Source organism: Heterodontus francisci, unplaced genomic scaffold (genome assembly GCF_036365525.1).
Source record: "Heterodontus francisci isolate sHetFra1 unplaced genomic scaffold, sHetFra1.hap1 HAP1_SCAFFOLD_74, whole genome shotgun sequence".
Lineage (NCBI taxonomy): Eukaryota > Metazoa > Chordata > Chondrichthyes > Heterodontiformes > Heterodontidae > Heterodontus > Heterodontus francisci.
In genome coordinates, this window is record NW_027140442.1 from 4206299 (window position 1) to 4229647 (window position 23349).

Sequence of the window (23349 nt, forward strand, 5' to 3'; positions counted from 1 at the left end):
ACTGATACCCAGCAACACAGACACGCACTGACACCCAGTAACAAAGACATGCACTGACACCAAGTCACAAAGACATACACTGACACCAAGTAACAAAGAAATACACTGACACCCAGTAACAAAGACACACACTTACACTAAGTAATAAAGACATACACTGACTCAAAGTAACAAAGACATACACTGATACCAAGTAACAAAGACATACAGTGACCCCAAGTAACAAAGGCATACACTGATACCCAGTAACACAGACATACACTTACACCAAGTAACAAAGACATACAAAGATACCCAGTAACCAAGAAATACACTTACACCAAGTAACACAGACATACGCTGACACCCAGTAACAAAGACATCCACTTACACCAAGTAACAAAGACATACATTGATACCCAGTAACAAAGACATACATCGATACCCAGTAACACAGACACGCACTTATACCAAGTAACAAAGACATACAGTGACACCAAGTAACAAAGACATACACATACACCAAGTAAAAAAGACATACACTGACACCCAATAACAAAGACATACACTGACACCAAGTCACAAAGACAAACACTGACATCAAGTAACAAGGACATACACTGATACCAAGTAACAAAGACATACACTGATACACAGTAACACAGACACACACTTATACCAAGTAACAAAGACATACAGTGACACCAAGTAACAAAGACATACACATACACCAAGTAAAAAAGACATACACTGACACCAAATAACAAAGACATTCACTGATACCCAGTAACACAGACAAACACTTACACCAAATAACAAAGACATACACTGACACCAAGTAACAAAGCCATACACTTACACCTAGTAACAAAGACATACACTGACACCAAGTAACAAAGGCATGCACTGATACCCAGTAACACAGACATACACTTACACCAAGTAACAAAGACATACAAAGATACCCAGTTACACTGACACACACTTACACCAAGTAACACAGACACCAAGTGAAAAAGACATACAATGACACCAAGTAACAAAGGCATACACTGATACCCAGTAACACAGACACACACTTACACCAAGTAACAAAGACATACAAAGATACCCAGTAACCAAGACATGCACTTACACCAAGTAACACAGACATTTGCTGACACCAAGTAACAAAGACATCCACTTACACCCAGTAACAAAGACATACACTGATACCCAGTAACACAGACACACACTTACACCAAGAATCAAAGACATACACTGACACCAAGTAACAAAGACATACACTTACACCAAGTAAAAAAGACATACACTGACACCAAGAAACAAAGACATACACTGATACCCAGTAGCACAGACACACACTTACACCAAGTAACAAAGACATACACTGATACCCAGTTACACTGACACACACTTACACCAAGTAACACAGACACCAAGTAAAAAAGACATACAGTGACACCAAGTAACAAAGGCATACACTGATACCCAGTAACACAGACACACACTTACACCAAGTAACAAAGACATACAAAGATACCCAGTAACCAAGACATGCACTTACACCAAGTAACACAGACATTTGCTGACACCAAGTAACAAAGACATCCACTTACACCCAGTAACAAAGACATACACTGATACACAGTAACACAGACACGCACTGACACCCATTAACAAAGACATACATTGACACCAAGTCACAAAGACATACACTTACACCAAGTAACAAAGACATACACTGATACCCAATAACACAGACACACACTTACACCAACTAACACAGACATACACTGACACCAAGTAACAAAGACATACACTGACACCCAGGAACACAGATATACACTGACACCCAGGAACACAGACACACACTTACACCAAGTAAAAAAGACATACACTGACACCAAGTAACAAAGACATACACTGATACCCAGTAGCACAGACACACACTTATACCAAGTAGCAAAGACATACACTGACACCAAGTAACAAAGACATACACTTACACCAAGTAACAAAGGGATACACTGACACCAAGTAACAAAGACATACACTGATACCAAGTAACAAAGACAGACACTGATTACCCAGTAACACAGACACACACAGACACCAAGTAACAAAGACATACACTTACACCAAGTAACAAAGAAATACACTGACAGCAAGGAACAAAGGCATACCCTGATACCCAGTAACACAGACACACACTTACACCAAGTAACAAAGACATACAAAGATACCCAGTAACCAAGACATACACTTACACCAAGTAACACAGACATACGCTGACACCAAGTAACGAAGACATACATTGATACCAAGTAACAAAGACATGCATTGATCCCCAGTAACACAGACACGCACTGAAACCCAGTAACAAAGACATACACTGACACCCAGGAACACAGAGAAACACTTACACCAAGGAACAAAGACAGACACTGATACCCAGTAACACAGACACAAACTTACACCAAGTCACAAAGACATGCACTGACACCCAGTAACAAAGACACACACTGACACCAAGTAACAAAGACATACACTGATACCCAGTAACACAGACACATACTTACAGCAAGTAGCAAAGACATACACAGACAACAATTAACAACGACATACACTGATACACAGTAACACAGACACACACTTACACCAAGTAACAAAGACATACAGTGACACCAAGTAACAAAGACATACACATACACCAAGTAAAAAAGACATACACTGACACCAAATAACAAAGACATTCACTAATACCCAGTAACACAGACACACACTTACACCAAATAACAAAGACATACACTGACACCAAGTAACAAAGCCATACACTTACACCTAGTAACAAAGACATACACTGACACCAAGTAACAAAGGCATGCACTGATACCCAGTAACACAGACATACACTTACACCAAGTAACAAAGACATACAAAGATACCCAGTAACCAAGACATGCACTTACACCAAGTAACACAGACAATCGCTGACACCAAGTAACAAAGACATACACTTACTTCAAGTAACAAAGACAGACATTGAAACCCAATAACAAAGACATACATTGATACCCAGTAACACAGACACGCACTGACACCCAGTAACAAAGACATACACTGACACCAAGTCACAAAGACATACGCTGACACCAAGAAACAAAGACATACACTGACACCAAGTAACAAAGACATACATTGAAACACAGTAACAAAGACATACACTGATACCCAGTAACACAGACACACACTTACACCAAGTAACAAAGACATACACTTATACCCAGTAACACAGACACACACTGACACCCAGTAAAAAAGACATACACTGACACCGAGTAAAACAGACACACACTGATACCCAGGAACACAGACACACACTTACACCAAGTAAAAAGACAGAAACTGATACCCGGTAACACAGACACACACTTACACCAAGTCACAAAGACATACACTGACACCCAGTAACAAAGACATACACTGATACCCAGCAACACAGACACGCACTGACACCCAGTAACAAAGACATACACTGACACCAAGTCACAAAGACATACACTGACACCAAGTAACAAAGAAATACACTGACAGCCAGTAACAAAGACACACACTTACACTAAGTAATAAAGACATACACTGACACAAAGTAACAAAGACATACACTTACACCAAGTAACAAAGACATACACTGACACCAAGTAACAAAGACATACACTGATACCCAGTAACACAGACACACAGTTACACCATGTAACAAAGACATACACTGATACCCAGTTACACTGACACACACTTACACCAAGTAACACAGACACACACAGACACCAAGTAACAAAGACATACACTGATACCCAGTAACACAGACACACAATTACACCAAGTAACAAAGACATACAGTGACACCAAGTAACAAAGACATACACTTACACCAAGTAACAAAGACATACACTGACACCCAGTAACAAAGACATACACTGATACCCAGCAACACAGACACGCACTGACACCCAGTAACAAAGACATGCACTGACACCAAGTCACAAAGACATACACTGACACCAAGTAACAAAGAAATACACTGACACCCAGTAACAAAGACACACACTTACACTAAGTAATAAAGACATACACTGACTCAAAGTAACAAAGACATACACTGATACCAAGTAACAAAGACATACAGTGACCCCAAGTAACAAAGGCATACACTGATACCCAGTAACACAGACATACACTTACACCAAGTAACAAAGACATACAAAGATACCCAGTAACCAAGAAATACACTTACACCAAGTAACACAGACATACGCTGACACCCAGTAACAAAGACATCCACTTACACCAAGTAACAAAGACATACATTGATACCCAGTAACAAAGACATACATCGATACCCAGTAACACAGACACGCACTTATACCAAGTAACAAAGACATACAGTGACACCAAGTAACAAAGACATACACATACACCAAGTAAAAAAGACATACACTGACACCCAATAACAAAGACATACACTGACACCAAGTCACAAAGACAAACACTGACATCAAGTAACAAGGACATACACTGATACCAAGTAACAAAGACATACACTGATACACAGTAACACAGACACACACTTATACCAAGTAACAAAGACATACAGTGACACCAAGTAACAAAGACATACACATACACCAAGTAAAAAAGACATACACTGACACCAAATAACAAAGACATTCACTGATACCCAGTAACACAGACAAACACTTACACCAAATAACAAAGACATACACTGACACCAAGTAACAAAGCCATACACTTACACCTAGTAACAAAGACATACACTGACACCAAGTAACAAAGGCATGCACTGATACCCAGTAACACAGACATACACTTACACCAAGTAACAAAGACATACAAAGATACCCAGTAACCAAGACATGCACTTACACCAAGTAACACAGACAATCGCTGACACCAAGTAACAAAGACATACACTTACTTCAAGTAACAAAGACACACACTTACACCAAGTAACAAAGACATACATTGATACCCAGTAACACAGACACGCACTGACACCCAGTAACAAAGACATACACTGACACCAAGTCACAAAGACATACGCTGACACAAAGTAACAAAGACATCCACTTACACCAAGTAACAAAGACATACATTGAAACACAGTAACAAAGACAGACACTGATACCCAGTAACACAGACACGCACTGACACCCAGTAACAAAGACATACACTGACACCTAGTCACAAAGACATACCCTTACACCAAGTAACAAAGACATACACTGATACCCAGTAACACAGACACACACTTACACCAAGTAACAAAGACATACACTTATACCCAGTAACACAGACACACACTGACACCCAGTAAAAAAGACATACACTGACACCGAGTCACAAAGACATACACTGAAACCAAGTAACACAGACATACACTGATACCCAGGAACACAGACACACACTTACACCAAGTAACAAAGACAGACACTGATACCCGGTAACACAGACACACACTTACACCAAGTCACAAAGACATACACTGACACCCAGTAACAAAGACATGCACTGATACCCAGCAACACAGACACGCACTGACACCCAGTAACAAAGACATACACTGACACCAAGTCACAAAGACATACACTGACACCAAGTAACAAAGAAATACTCTGACACCCAGGAACAAAGACACAAACTTACACTAAGTAATAAAGACATACACTGACACAAAGTAACAAAGACATACACTTACACCAAGTAACAAAGACATACACTGACACCAAGTAACAAAGACATACACTGATACCCAGTAACACAGACACACAGTTACACCATGTAACAAAGACATACACTGATACCCAGTTACACTGACACACACTTACACCAAGTAACACAGACACACACAGACACCAAGTAACAAAGACATACACTGATACCCAGTAACACAGACACACAATTACACCAAGTAACAAAGACATACACTGACACCAAGTAACAAAGACATACACTTACACCAAGTAACAAAGACATACACTGACACCCAGTAACAAAGACATACACTGATACCCAGCAACAGAGACACGCACTGACACCCAGTAATAAAGACATGCACTGACACCAAGTCTAAAAGACATACACTGACACCAAGTAACAAAGGAATACACTGACACCCAGTAACAAAGACACACACTTACACTAAGTAATAAAGACATACACTGACTCAAAGTAACAAAGACATACAGTGACACCAAGTAACAAAGACATACACTGACACCAAGTAACAAAGGCATACACTGATACCCAGTAACACAGACATACACTTACACCAAGTAACAAAGACATACAAAGATACCCAGTAACCAAGAAATACACTTACACCAAGTAACACAGACATACGCTGACACCCAGTAACAAAGACATCCACTTGCACCAAGTAACAAAGACATACATTGATACCCAGTAACAAAGACATACATTGATACCCAGTAACACAGACACGCACTGACACCCAATAATAAAGAAATATACTGACACCAAGTCACAAAGACAAACACTGACATCAAGTAACAAAGACATACACTGACACCAAGTAACAAAGACGTCCACTTACACCACGTAACAAAGACATACATTGATACACATTAACAAAGACATACATTGATGCCCATTAACACAGACAAGCACTGACACCCAGTAACAATGACATACACAGACACCCAGTAACACAGACACGCACTGACACCCAGTAACAAAGACATACACTGACACCAAGTCACAAAGAAATACACTGACACCAAGTAACAAAGACATACACTGATACCAAGTAACAAAGACATATACTGATACCCAGCAACACAGACACACACTGACACCAAGTAACAAAGACATACACTGATACCCAGTAACACAGACACACACTTACACCAAGTAACAAAGACAGACACTGACACCAATTAACAAAGACATACACTGATACCTAGTAACACAGACACACACTGACACCCAGTAAAAAAGACACACACTTACACTAAGTAATAAAGACATACACTGACACAAAGTAAAAAAGACATACACTGACACCAAGAAACAAAGACATACACTGATACCCAGTAGCACAGACACACACTTACACCAAGTAACAAAGACATACACTGATACCCAGTTACACTGACACACACTTACACCAAGTAACACAGACACCAAGTAAAAAAGACATACAATGACACCAAGTAACAAAGGCATACACTGATACCCAGTAACACAGACACACACTTACACCAAGTAACAAAGACATACAAAGATACCCAGTAACCAAGACATGCACTTACAACAAGTAACACAGACATACGCTGACACCAAGTCACAAAGACATCCACTTTCACCCAGTAACAAAGACATACACTGATACACAGTAACACAGACACGCACTGACACCCATTAACAAAGACATACATTGACACCAAGTCACAAAGACATGCACTTACACCAAGTAACAAAGACATACACTGATACCCAATAACACAGACACACACTTACACCAACTAACACAGACATACACTGACACCAAGTAACAAAGACATACACTGACACCAAGTAACAAAGAAATACACTGACAGCAAGGAACAAAGGCATACCCTGATACCCAGTAACACAGACACACACTTACACCAAGTAACAAAGACATACAAAGATACCCAGTAACCAAGACATACACTTACACCAAGTAACACAGACATACGCTGACACCAGGTAACGAAGACATACATTGATACCAAGTAACAAAGACATGCATTGTTACCCAGTAACACAGACACGCACTGACACCCAGTAACAAAGACATACACTGACACCCAGGAACACAGAGAAACACTTACACCAAGGAACAAAGACAGACACTGATACCCAGTAACACAGACACAAACTTACACCAAGTCACAAAGACATGCACAGACACCCAGTAACAAAGACACACACTGACAGCAAGTAACAAAGAGATACACTGATACCCAGTAACACAGACACACACTTACAGCAAGTAGCAAAGACATACACAGACACCAATTAACAACGATATACACTGATACACAGTAACACAGACACACACTTACACCAAGTAACAAAGACATACAGTGACACCAAGTAACAAAGACATACACATACACCAAGTAAAAAAGACATACACTGACACCAAATAACAAAGACATTCACTGATACCCAGTAACACAGACACACACTTACACCAAATAACAAAGACATACACTGACACCAAGTAACAAAGCCATACACTTACACCTAGTAACAAAGACATACACTGACATCAAGTAACAAAGGCATGCACTGATACCCAGTAAAACAGACATACACTTACAACAAGTAACAAAGACATACACTGACACCCAGGAACACAGATATACACTGACACCCAGGAACACAGACACACACTTACACCAAGTATCAAAGACATACACTGACACCAAGTAACAAAGACATACACTTACAACAAGTAAAAAAGACATCCACTTTCACCCAGTAACAAAGACATACACTGATACACAGTAACACAGACACGCACTGACACCCATTAACAAAGACATACATTGACACCAAGTCACAAAGACATGCACTTACACCAAGTAACAAAGACATACACTGATACCCAATAACACAGACACACACTTACACCAACTAACACAGACATACACTGACACCAAGTAACAAAGACATACACTGACACCAAGTAACAAAGAAATACACTGACAGCAAGGAACAAAGGCATACCCTGATACCCAGTAACACAGACACACACTTACACCAAGTAACAAAGACATACAAAGATACCCAGTAACCAAGACATACACTTACACCAAGTAACACAGACATACGCTGACACCAGGTAACGAAGACATACATTGATACCAAGTAACAAAGACATGCATTGTTACCCAGTAACACAGACACGCACTGACACCCAGTAACAAAGACATACACTGACACCCAGGAACACAGAGAAACACTTACACCAAGGAACAAAGACAGACACTGATACCCAGTAACACAGACACAAACTTACACCAAGTCACAAAGACATGCACTGACACCCAGTAACAAAGACACACACTGACAGCAAGTAACAAAGACATACACTGATACCCAGTAACACAGACACACACTTACAGCAAGTAGCAAAGACATACACAGACACCAATTAACAACGATATACACTGATACACAGTAACACAGACACACACTTACACCAAGTAACAAAGACATACAGTGACACCAAGTAACAAAGACATACACATACACCAAGTAAAAAAGACATACACTGACACCAAATAACAAAGACATTCACTGATACCCAGTAACACAGACACACACTTACACCAAATAACAAAGACATACACTGACACCAAGTAACAAAGCCATACACTTACACCTAGTAACAAAGACATACACTGACATCAAGTAACAAAGGCATGCACTGATACCCAGTAAAACAGACATACACTTACAACAAGTAACAAAGACATACACTGACACCCAGGAACACAGATATACACTGACACCCAGGAACACAGACACACACTTACACCAAGTATCAAAGACATACACTGACACCAAGTAACAAAGACATACACTTACAACAAGTAAAAAAGACATACACTGACACCAAGTAACAAAGACATACACTGATACCCAGTAGCACAGACACACACTTACACCAAGTGGCAAAAACATACACTGACACCAAGCAACAAAGACATACACTGACACCAAGTAACAAAGAGATACACTGACACCAAGTAACAAAGACATACACTGATACCAAGTAACAAAGACAGAAACAGATACCCAGTAACACAGACACACACAGACACCAAGTAACAAAGACATACACTTACACCAAGTAACAAAGAAATACACTGACAGCAAGGAACAAAGGCATACCCTGATACCCAGTAACACAGACACACACTTACACCAAGTAACAAAGACATACAAAGATACCCAGTAACCAAGACATACACTTACACCAAGTAACACAGACATACGCTGACACCAAGTAACGAAGACATACATTGATACCAAGTAACAAAGACATGCATTGATACCCAGTAACACAGACACGCACTGACACCCAGTAACAAAGACATACACTGACACCCAGGAACACAGAGAAACACTTACACCAAGGAACAAAGACAGACACTGATACCCAGTAACACAGACACAAACTTACACCAAGTCACAAAGACATGCACTGACACCCAGTAACAAAGACACACACTGACACCAAGTAACAAAGACATACACTGATACCCAGTAACACAGACACATACTTACAGCAAGTAGCAAAGACATACACAGACACCAATTAACAACGATATGCACTGATACACAGTAACACAGACACACACTTACACCAAGTAACAAAGAAATACAGTGACACCAGGTAACAAAGACATACACATACACCAAGTAAAAAAGACATACACTGACACCAAATAACAAATACATTCACTGATATCCAGTAACACAGACACACACTTACACCAAATAACAAAGACATACACTGACACCAAGTAACAAAGCCATACACTTACACCTAGTAACAAAGACATACACTGACACCAAGTAACAAAGGCATGCACTGATACCCAGTAACACAGACATACACTTACACCAAGTAACAAAGACATACAAAGATACCCAGTAACCAAGACATGCACTTACACCAAGTAACACAGACAATCGCTGACACCAAGTAACAAAGACATACACTTACTTCAAGTAACAAAGACAGACATTGAAACCCAATAACAAAGACATACATTGATACCCAGTAACACAGGCACGCACTGACACCCAGTAACAAAGACATACACTGACACCAAGTCACAAAGACATACGCTGACACTAAGTAACAAAGACATCCACTTACACCAAGTAACAAAGACATACATTGAAACACAGGAACAAAGACATACACTGATACCCAGTAACACAGACACGCACTGACACCCAGTAACAAAGACATACACTGACACCAAGTCACAAAGACATACGCTTACACCAAGTAACAAAGACATACACTGATACCCAGTAACACAGAAACACACTTAAACCAAGTAACAAAGACATACACTTATCCCCAGTAACACAGACACACACTGACACCCAGTAAAAAAGACATACACTGACACCGAGTCACAAAGACATACACTGAAACCAAGTAACACAGACATACACTGATACCCAGGAACACAGACACACACTTCCACCAAGTAACAAAGACAGACACTGATACCCGGTAACACAGACACACACTTACACCAAGTCACAAAGACATACACTGACACCCAGTAACAAAGACATACACTGATACCCAGCAACACAGACACGCACTGACACCCAGTAACAAAGACACACACTGACACCAAGTCACAAAGACATACACTGACACCAAGTAACAAAGAAATACACTGACACCCAGTAACAAAGACACACACTTACACTAAGTAATAAAGACATACACTGACACAAAGTAACAAAGGCATACACTTACACCAAGTAACAAAGACATACACTGACACCAAGTAACAAAGACATACACTGATACCCAGTAACACAGACACACAGTTACACCATGTAACAAAGACATACACTGATACCCAGTTACACTGACACACACTTACACCAAGTAACACAGACACACACAGACACCAAGTAACAAAGACATACACTGATACCCAGTAACACAGACACACAATTACACCAAGTAACAAAGACATACACTGACACCAAGTAACAAAGACATACACTTACACCAAGTAACAAAGACATACACTGACACCCAGTAACAAAGACATACACTGATACCCAGCAACACAGACACGCACTGACACCCAGTAACAAAGACATGCACTGATACCAAGTCACAAAGACATACACTGACACCAAGTAACAAAGAAATACACTGACACCCAGTAACAAAGACACACACTTACACAAAGTAATAAAGACATACACTGACTCAAAGTAACAAAGACATACAATGTCACCAAGTAACAAAGACATACACTGACACCTAGTAACAAAGGCATACACTGATACCCAGTAACACAGACATACACTTACACCAAGTAACAGAGACATACAAAGATACCCAGTAACCAAGAAATACACTTACACCAAGTAACACAGACATACGCTGACACCCAGTAACAAAGACATCCACTTACACCAAGTAACAAAGACACACATTGATACCCAGTAACAAAGACATACATTGATACCCAGTAACACAGACACTCACTGACACCCAATAACAAAGACATACACTGACACCAAGTCACAAAGACAAACACTGACATCAAGTAACAAAGACATACACTGATACCCAGTAACACAGACACACACTTACACCAAGTAACAAAGACAGACACTGATACCCAGTAACACAGACACACAGTTACACCATGTAACAAAGACATACACTGATACCCAGTTACACTGACACACACTTACACCAAGTAACACAGACACACACAGACACCAAGTAACAAAGACATACATTGATACCCAGTAACAAAGACATACATTGATACCCAGTAACACAGACACGCACTGACACCCAATAACAAAGACATACACAATTACACCAAGTAACAAAGACATACACTGACACCAAGTAACAAAGACATACACTTACACCAAGTAACAAAGACATACACTGACACCAAGTAACAAAGGCATACACTGATACCCAGTAACACAGACATACACTTACACCAAGTAACAAAGACATACAAAGATACCCAGTAACCAAGAAATACACTTACACCAAGTAACACAGACATACGCTGACACCCAGTAACACAGACATACGCTGACACCCAGTAACAAAGACATCCACTTACTCCAAGTAACAAAGACATACATTGATACCCAGTAACAAAGACATACATTGATACCCAGTAACACAGACACGCACAGACACCCAATAACAAAGACATACACTGACACCAAGTCACAAAGACAAACACTGACATCAAGTAACAAAGACTTACACTGATACCCAGTAACACAGACACACACTTACACCAAGTAACAAAGACAGACACTGACACCCAGTAACACAGACACACACTTACAGCAAGTCACAAAGACATACACTGACACCCAGTAACAAAGACATACACAGATACCCAGGAACACAGACACGCAGTGACACCCTTTAGCAAAGACATACACTGTCACCAAGTCACATAGACATACACTGACACCAATTAACAAAGAAATACACTGACACCAAGTAACAAAGACATACACTGATACCCAGTAACACAGACACGCACTTACACCAAGTAACAAAGACATACACTGATACCCAGTAACAAAGACTCACACTTACACTAAGTAATAAAGACATACACTGACACAAAGTAACAAAGACAGAGACTTACACCAAGTAACAAAGACATACACTGATACCCAGTAACAAAGACACACACTTACACTAAGTAACAAAGACATACACTGATACCCAGTAACACAGACACACACTTACACCAAGTAACAAAGACAAACACTGACACCCAGCAACACAGCCACACACTGACACCCATTAACAAAGACATACACTGACACCAAGTCACAAAGACATAGACTGACGCCAAGTAACACAGACATACACTGACACCAAGTAACAAAGACGTCCATTTACACCACGTAACAAAGACATACATTGATACACATTAACAAAGACATACATTGATACCCATTAACATAGACAAGCACTGACACCCAGTAACAATGACATACACAGACACCCAGTAACACAGACACGCACTGACACCCAGTAACAAAGACATACACTGACACCAAGTCACAAAGACATACGCTGACACTAAGTAACAAAGACATCCACTTACACCAAGTAACAAAGACATACATTGAAACACAGGAACAAAGACATACACTGATACCCAGTAACACAGACACGCACTGACACCCAGTAACAAAGACATACACTGACACCAAGTCACAAAGACATACGCTTACACCAAGTAACAACGACATACACTGATACCCAGTAACACAGACACACACTTACACCAAGTAACAAAGACATACACTTATACCCAGTAACACAGACACACACTGACACCCAGTAAAAAAAGACATACACTGACACCGAGTCACAAAGACATGCACTGAAACGAAGTAACACAGACATACACTGATACCCAGGAACACAGACACACACTTACACCAAGTAACAAAGACAGACACTGATACCCGGTAACACAGACACACAATTACACCAAGTCACAAAGACATACACTGACACCCAGTAACAAAGACATACACTGATACCCAGCAACACAGACACGCACTGACACCCAGTAACAAAGACACACACTGACACCAAGTCACAAAGACATACACTGACACCAAGTAACAAAGAAATACACTGACACCCAGTAACAAAGACACACACTTACACTAAGTAATAAAGACATACACTGACACAAAGTAACAAAGGCATACACTTACACCAAGTAACAAAGACATACACTGACACCAAGTAACAAAGACATACACTGATACCCAGTAACACAGACACACAGTTACACCATGTAACAAAGACATACACTGATACCCAGTTACACTGACACACACTTACACCAAGTAACACAGACACACACAGACACCAAGTAACAAAGACATACACTGATACCCAGTAACACAGACACACAATTACACCAAGTAACAAAGACATACACTGACACCAAGTAACAAAGACATACACTTACACCAAGTAACAAAGACATACACTGACACCCAGTAACAAAGACATACACTGATACCCAGCAACACAGACACGCACTGACACCCAGTAACAAAGACATGCACTGACACCAAGTCACAAAGACATACACTGACACCAAGTAACAAAGAAATACACTGACACCCAGTAACAAAGACACACACTTACACAAATTAATAAAGACATACACTGACTCAAAGTAACAAAGACATACAATGTCACCAAGTAACAAAGACATACACTGACACCAAGTAACAAAGGCATACACTGATACCCAGTAACACAGACATACACTTACACCAAGTAACAGAGACATACAAAGATACCCAGTAACCAAGAAATACACTTACACCAAGTAACACAGACATACGCTGACACCCAGTAACAAAGACATCCACTTACACCAAGTAACAAAGACATACATTGATACCCAGTAACAAAGACATACATTGATACCCAGTAACACAGACACGCACTGACACCCAATAACAAAGACATACACTGACACCAAGTCACAAAGACAAACACTGACATCAAGTAACAAAGACATACACTGATACCCAGTAACACAGACACACACTTACACCAAGTAACAAAGACAGACACTGATACCCAGTAACACAGACACACAGTTACACCATGTAACAAAGACATACACTGATACCCAGTTACACTGACACACACTTACACCAAGTAACACAGACACACACAGACACCAAGTAACAAAGACATACACTGATACCCAGTAACACAGACACACAATTACACCAAGTAACAAAGACATACACTGACACCAAGTAACAAAGACATACACTTACACCAAGTAACAAAGACATACACTGACACCAAGTAACAAAGGCATACACTGATACCCAGTAACACAGACATACACTTACACCAAGTAACAAAGACATACAAAGATACCCAGTAACCAAGAAATACACTTACACCAAGTAACACAGACATACGCTGACACCCAGTAACAAAGACATCCACTTACACCAAGTAACAAAGACATACATTGATACCCAGTAACAAAGACATACATTGATACCCAGTAACACAGACACGCACTGACACCCAATAACAAAGACATACACTGACACCAAGTCACAAAGACAAACACTGACATCAAGTAACAAAGACTTACACTGATACCCAGTAACACAGACACACACTTACAGCAAGTCACAAAGACATACACTGACACCCAGTAACAAAGACATACACAGATACCCAGGAACACAGACACGCAGTGACACCCTTTAGCAAAGACATACACTGTCACCAAGTCACATAGACATACACTGACACCAATTAACAAAGAAATACACTGACACCAAATAACAAAGACATACACTGATACCCAGTAACACAGACACGCACTTACACCAAGTAACAAAGACATACACTGATACCCAGTAACAAAGACTCACACTTACACTAAGTAATAAAGACATACACTGACACAAAGTAACAAAGACAGAGACTTACACCAAGTAACAAAGACATACACTGATACCCAGTAACAAAGACACACACTTACACTAAGTAACAAAGACATACACTGATACCCAGTAACACAGACACACACTTACACCAAGTAACAAAGACAAACACTGACACCCAGCAACACAGCCACACACTGACACCCATTAACAAAGACATACACTGACACCAAGTCACAAAGACATAGACTGACGCCAAGTAACACAGACATACACTGACACCAAGTAACAAAGACGTCCATTTACACCACGTAACAAAGACATACATTGATACACATTAACAAATACATACATTGATACCCATTAACATAGACAAGCACTGACACCCAGTAACAATGACATACACAGACACCCAGTAACACAGGCACGCACTGACACCCAGTAACAAAGACATACACTGACACCAAGTCACAAAGACATACGCTGACACTAAGTAACAAAGACATCCACTTACACCAAGTAACAAAGACATACATTGAAACACAGGAACAAAGACATACACTGATACCCAGTAACACAGACACGCACTGACACCCAGTAACAAAGACATACACTGACACCAAGTCACAAAGACATACGCTTACACCAAGTAACAAAGACATACACTGATACCCAGTAACACAGACACACACTTACACCAAGTAACAAAGACATACACTTATACCCAGTAACACAGACACACACTGACACCCAGTAAAAAAGACATACACTGACACCGAGTCACAAAGACATGCACTGAAACGAAGTAACACAGACATACACTGATACCCAGGAACACAGACACACACTTACACCAAGTAACAAAGACAGACACTGATACCCGGTAACACAGACACACACTTACACCAAGTCACAAAGACATACACTGACACCCAGTAACAAAGACATACACTGATACCCAGCAACACAGACACGCACTGACACCCAGTAACAAAGACACACACTGACACCAAGTCACAAAGACATACACTGACACCAAGTAACAAAGAAATACACTGACACCCAGTAACAAAGACACACACTTACACTAAGTAATAAAGACATACACTGACACAAAGTAACAAAGGCATACACTTACACCAAGTAACAAAGACATACACTGACACCAAGTAACAAAGACATACACTGATACCCAGTAACACAGACACACAGTTACACCATGTAACAAAGACATGCACTGATACCCAGTTACACTGACACACACTTACACCAAGTAACACAGACACACACAGACACCAAGTAACAAAGACATACACTGATACCCAGTAACACAGACACACAATTACACCAAGTAACAAAGACATACACTGACACCAAGTAACAAAGACATACACTTACACCAAGTAACAAAGACATACACTGACACCCAGTAACAAAGACATACACTGATACCCAGCAACACAGACACGCACTGACACCCAGTAACAAAGACATGCACTGACACCAAGTCACAAAGACATACACTGACACCAAGTAACAAAGAAATACACTGACACCCAGTAACAAAGACACACACTTACACAAAGTAATAAAGACATACACTGACTCAAAGTAACAAAGACATACAATGTCACCAAGTAACAAAGACATACACTGACACCAAGTAACAAAGGCATACACTGATACCCAGTAACACAGACATACACTTACACCAAGTAACAGAGACATACAAAGATACCCAGTAACCAAGAAATACACTTACACCAAGTAACACAGACATACGCTGACACCCAGTAGCAAAGACATCCACTTACACCAAGTAACAAAGACATACATTGATACCCAGTAACAAAGACATGCATTGATACCCAGTAACACAGACACGCACTGACACCCAATAATAAAGACATACACTGACACCAAGTCACAAAGACAAACACTGACATCAAGTAACAAAGACATACACTGATACCCAGTAACACAGACACACACTTACAGCAAGTAGCAAAGACATACACAGACACCAATTAACAACGATATACACTGATACACAGTAACACAGACACACACAGTTACACCAAGTAACAAAGACATACCTTGACACCAAGTAACAAAGACATACACATACACCAAGTAAAAAAGACATACACTGACACCAAATAACAAAGACATTCACTGATACCCAGTAACACAGACACACACTTACACCAAATAACAAAGACATACACTGACACCAAGTAACAAAGCCATACACTTACACCTAGTAACAAAGACATACACTGACACCAAGTAACAAAGGCATGCACTGATACCCAGTAACACAGACATACACTTACACCAAGTAACAAAGACATACACTGACACCCAGGAACACAGATATACACTGACACCCAGGAACACAGACACACACTTACACCAAGTATCAAAGACATACACTGACACCAAGTAACAAAGACATACACTTACACCAAGTAAAAAAGACATACACTGACACCAAGTAACAAAGACATACACTGATACCCAGTAGCACAGACACACACTTACACCAAGTGGCAAAAACATACACTGACACCAAGCAACAAAGACATACACTTACACCAAGTAACAAAGAGATACACTGACACCAAGTAACAAAGACATACACTGATACCAAGTAACAAAGACAGAAACAGATACCCAGTAACACAGACACACACAGACACCAAGTAACAAAGACATACACTTACACCAAGTAACAAAGAAATACACTGACAGCAAGGAACAAAGGCATACCCTGATACCCAGTAACACAGACACACACTTACACCAAGTAACAAAGACATACAAAGATACCCAGTAACCAAGACATACACTTACACCAAGTAACACAGACATACGCTGACACCAGGTAACGAAGATATACATTGATACCAAGTAACAAAGACATGCATTGATACCCAGTAACACAGACACGCACTGACACCCAGTAACAAAGACATACACTGACACCCATGAACACAGAGAAACACTTACACCAAGGAACAAAGACAGACACTGATACCCAGTAACAAAGACACAAACTTACACCAAGTCACAAAGACATGCACTGACACCCAGTAACAAAGACACACACTGATATCAATTAACAAAGACATACACTGATACCCAGTAACACAGACACATACTTACAGCAAGTAGCAAAGACATACACAGACACCAATTAACAACGATATGCACTGATACACAGTAACACAGACACACACTTACACCAAGTAACAAAGACATACAGTGACACCAGGTAACAAAGACATACACATACACCAAGTAAAAAAGACATACACTGACACCAAATAACAAAGACATTCACTGATATCCAGTAACACAGACACACACTTACACCAAATAACAAAGACATACACTGACACCAAGTAACAAAGCCATACACTTACACCTAGTAACAAAGACATACACTGACACCAAGTAACAAAGGCATGCACTGATACCCAGTAACACAGACATACACTTACACCAAGTAACAAAGACATACAAAGATACCCAGTAACCAAGACATGCACTTACACCAAGTAACACAGACAATCGCTGACACCAAGTAACAAAGACATACTCTTACTTCAAGTAACAAAGACAGACATTGAAACCCAATAACAAAGACATACATTGATACCCAGTAACACAGGCACGCACTGACACCCAGTAACAAAGACATACACTGACACCAAGTCACAAAGACATACGCTGACACTAAGTAACAAAGACATCCACTTACACCAAGTAACAAAGACATACATTGAAACACAGGAACAAAGACATACACTGATACCCAGTAACACAGACACGCACTGACACCCAGTAACAAAGACATACACTGACACCAAGTCACAAAGACATACGCTTACACCAAGTAACAAAGACATACACTGATACCCAGTAACACAGACACACACTTACACCAAGTAACAAAGACATACACTTATACCCAGTAACACAGACACACACTGACACCCAGTAAAAAAGACATACACTGACACCGAGTCACAAAGACATACACTGAAACCAAGTAACACAGACATACACTGATACCCAGGAACACAGACACACACTTACACCAAGTAACAAAGACAGACACTGATACCCGGTAACACAGACACACACTTACACCAAGTCACAAAGACATACACTGACACCCAGTAACAAAGACATACACTGATACCCAGCAACACAGACACGCACTGACACCCAGTAACAAAGACACACACTGACACCAAGTCACAAAGACATACACTGACACCAAGTAACAAAGAAATACACTGACACCCAGTAACAAAGACACACACTTACACTAAGTAATAAAGACATACACTGACACAAAGTATCAAAGGCATACACTTACACCAAGTAACAAAGACATACACTGACACCAAGTAACAAAGACATACACTGATACCCAGTAACACAGACACACAGTTACACCATGTAACAAAGACATACACTGATACCCAGTTACACTGACACACACTTACACCAAGTAACACAGACACACACAGACACCAAGTAACAAAGACATACACTGATACCCAGTAACACAGACACACAATTACACCAAGTAACAAAGACATACACTGACACCAAGTAACAAAGACATACACTTACACCAAGTAACAAAGACATACACTGACACCCAGTAACAAAGACATGCACTGATACCCAGCAACACAGACACGCACTGACACCCAGTAACAAAGACATGCACTGACACCAAGTCACAAAGACATACACTGACACCAAGTAACAAAGAAATACACTGACACCCAGTAACAAAGACACACACTTACACAAAGTAATAAAGACATACACTGACTCAAAGTAACAAAGGCATACACTGATACCCAGTAACACAGACATACACTTACACCAAGTAACAGAGACATACAAAGATACCCAGTAACCAAGAAATACACTTACACCAAGTAACACAGACATACGCTGACACCCAGTAACAAAGACATCCACTTACACCAAGTAACAAAGACATACATTGATACCCAGTAACAAAGACATACATTGATACCCAGTAACACAGACACGCACTGACACCCAATAACAAAGACATACACTGACACCAAGTCACAAAGACAAACACTGACATCAAGTAACAAAGACAGACACTGATACCCAGTAACACAGACACACAGTTACACCATGTAACAAAGACATACACTGATACCCAGTTACACTGACACACACTTACACCAAGTAACACAGACACACACAGACACCAAGTAACAAAGACATACACTGATACCCAGTAACACAGACACACAATTACACCAAGTAACAAAGACATACACTGACACCAAGTAACAAAGACATACACTTACACCAAGTCACAAAGACATACACTGACACCCAGTAACAAAGACATACACAGATACCCAGGAACACAGACACGCAGTGACACCCTTTAGCAAAGACATACACTGTCACCAAGTCACATAGACATACACTGACACCAATTAACAAAGAAATACACTGACACCAAGTAACAAAGACATACACTGATACCCAGTAACACAGACACGCACTTACACCAAGTAACAAAGACATACACTGATACCCAGTAACAAAGACTCACACTTACACTAAGTAATAAAGACATACACTGACACAAAGTAACAAAGACAGAGACTTACACCAAGTAACAAAGACATACACTGATACCCAGTAAAAAGACACACACTTACACTAAGTAACAAAGACATACACTGATACCCAGTAACACAGACACACACTTACACCAAGTAACAAAGACAAACACTGACACCCAGCAACACAGCCACACACTGACACCCATTAACAAAGACATACACTGACACCAAGTCACAAAGACATAGACTGACGCCAAGTAACACAGACATACACTGACACCAAGTAACAAAGACGTCCATTTACACCACGTAACAAAGACATACATTGATACACATTAACAAAGACATACATTGATACCCATTAACATAGACAAGCACTGACACCCAGTAACAATGACATACACAGACACCCAGTAACACAGACACGCACTGACACCCAGTAACAAAGACATACACTGACACCAAGTCACAAAGAAATACAATGACACCAAGTAACAAAGACATACACTGATACCAAGTAACAAAGACATACACTGATACCCAGTAACACAGACACACACAGATACCAAGTAACAAAGACATACACTGATACCCAGTAACACAGACACACACTTACACCAAGTAACAAAGACAGACACTGACACCAACTAACAAAGACATACACTGATACCAAGTAACACAGACACACACTTAAACCAAGTATCAAAGATATACACTGACACCAAGTAACAAAGACATACACTTACACCAAGTAAAAAAGACATACACTGACACCAAGAAACAAAGACATACACTGATACCCAGTAGCACAGACACACACTTACACCAATAACAAAGACATACACTGATACCCAGTTACACTGACAAACACTTACACCAAGTAACACAGACACACACAGACACCAAGTAAAAAAGACATACAATGACACCAAGTAACAAAGGCATACACTGATACCCAGTAACACAGACACACACTTACACCAAGTAACAAAGACATACGAAGATACCCAGTAACCAAGGCATGCACTTACACCAAGTAACACAGTCATACGCTGACACCAAGTAACAAAGACATCCACTTACGCCAAGTAACAAAGACATACATTGATACCCAGTAACAAAGACATACATTGATACCCAGTAACACAGACACGCACTGACACCCAGGAACACAGAGAAACACTTACACCAAGGAACAAAGACAATCGCTGACACCAAGTAACAAAGACATACACTTACTTCAAGTAACAAAGACAGACATTGAAACCCAATAACAAAGACATACATTGATACCCAGTAACACAGACACGCACTGACACCCAGTAAAAAAGACATACACTGACACCAAGTCTCAAAGACATACGCTGACACCAAGTAACAAAGACATCCACTTACACCAAGTAACAAAGACATACAT